Here is a 2,386-nt window from a genome sequence, read left to right on the forward strand (position 1 = left end):
AGCTAAAGATCACCGGGATCTTTAGTCCCGGTTGGTATTACCAACCGGAACTAAAGTTACGATCTTTAGTCCCGGTTGGTGTTACAAACCGGGACTAAAGATCCGGGGGGGGCCTGACAGGCCCTGACAGCATTCGAACCGGATCTTTAGTCCCGGTTGGTAACACAAACCGGGACTAAAGATCAAATATGCCCGCTACCCTTTTGAACCGGGACTAAAGATCATTTTTAGCCCCGGTTTTTATTGCATCCGGGACTATTGTGGAAATCGGCCGACCGACGAAAGATGGTTTCTCCACCAGTGGAAGAAAATATGTAAAACGTGTTTCTTCGGTGACCAGAGCCAGTAATTATTTAAGACTCTCTGTCTATCCATGTCATCATAGTTGAGTCATTAAATTTGTCTCCTTCGGACCTCGAAAGTTGGGCCTGAGGACATGATAGGAATCTTAGAAGCTGGACATTCGTGTTGACGGTATTTTCTTACCTGGTCACATGTGGGCCCTAGCTTTCTTGTGACGGCAAATTAAGCAACTTGAATCTTATTTTTAGCGGGGAAACCTAACTTCAGGAGTTGTTTAGTTCACGAGAAGAAAATTTATAGGTGTTAAATTGGATGTTTGACCAGATGTTGGAAGGAGTTTTTTTTTACACGAATGAAAAAACTAATTTAGTAACTCGCCTGAAAACCGCGAGATGAATCTTTTGAGCTTAAATAATTCATCATTAATACATATGGGTTATTATAGCACTTATGGCTAATCATGGACTAATTAGACTCAAAAGATTCGTCTCCGATTTCTCCCTAACTATGTAATTAGTTTTTTTAATCTATGGCTGTGTTTAGATCTTGGATCTAAACTTCTAACTTTTTCCATCACATCAACCTGTCATACACACACAACTTTTCAGTCACATCGTACTAATTTTAACCCAAACTTCCAACTTTGGAAGGAACTAAACACAGCCTATATTTATTGTTTTATGAATGTGTTCGATCTTAAGATCGATGTGATGTTTTTTGCGAAATTTTTTTAGGAAACTGATGCATTTGAAAGAAACAAGATTGATTTGATGCATGATTTCTTATTTCCTATGACTGGTTGCAGACATGTGGTCAGTCTGGTCACAGCCCCTGGCTTCAGGTCGATCACATGGGTTTATGATCTCTTTCTATGTCCATGTGACCGATGTTCAAGTATAAAGATTCCAAATTTCCAATGAAGAACAAAACAAGTAGTACCATTACGCGTAGCGATGACTTTATATGAGTCAAATAAAAATATTCCGTCCCTTGCTAACTACTTTAATTTGGTTGTGTTAAATAAATAGCGGTGGATGATATAACTGATGGCAAAATTATTTTTGTGGCATCCTAAATTGCTAGGATATCTTCTATGCTAGTAGTATTGCCCTGCCAGTAGTCAGACTTTTTTTCCATGTTATGTAACTCCATTCGTACCATTTATTATCCTCTTTCTTATTGGAATTATCCTCCTTTTCAGTGCCTCCTTGACTCGTTTTATTGGCAAAGGAGTTTTAATGGATTAAAATTCTTATGCATTGTTTTTCTACATATCCTTTTGATTTATAGGAAAGAAAGCAAAATTTTCATAGGATTATATTCCTATGCTTCACATTTCGTAGAAAAAATAGCAAGAAATGTGATATCTTTGTGAACACTCCTTTGCTAATCCCATGGCACTGTCAAAGGATTTTTATTGTCTTTCCTGTGTTTTCATCCCGGTAGGATTTACAAAAAAATAATATTTTAATATATACTTTTTTTCTATTCCTATATTATTTCTATCATGTGAACCAAAATGCCCTTAACTTCCTAACTCCTCTCTCTCTCTGCTTTTTCTATCCTTTCTCTTTTCAACTTCATGTTTCTGTTGCAATCCAACCATCACCACGTGATTAATTCAACCACCTCATGGTCGCCATATCCTCTTATTAGGGCCGTGCTTAGTTCAAACCAAAATTGGAAGTTTGCGCCATGTTTAGTTCCAAAATATGTCTTCAAACTTTCAACTTTTTCATCACATCAAAACTTTTCTACACACATAAACTTCTAACTTTTCCGTCACATCGTTCCATTTTCAACCAAGCTTTCAATTTTGATGTGAACTAAACACAACCTTGGTTGAAATTGGAACGATGTGACGAAAAAGTTGAAAGTTTATATGTGTAGAAAAGTTTTGATGTGATGGAAAAGTTGGAAGTTTGAAGAATAACTTTGGAACTAAACACGGCGTAGGTACTGAGGTGCTTTGTTTAATATAGGTCAAACTAAAATGTAATGTTAACATTTTGAGGTACTTATTATTCTAACCCCCACAGGGTACGCAGTTCTCAAGTTTGGTATTGCCATGTAACTCCCGTGA

This window comes from Oryza sativa, chromosome 7 (genome assembly GCF_034140825.1).
Source record: "Oryza sativa Japonica Group chromosome 7, ASM3414082v1".
NCBI lineage: Eukaryota > Viridiplantae > Streptophyta > Magnoliopsida > Poales > Poaceae > Oryza > Oryza sativa.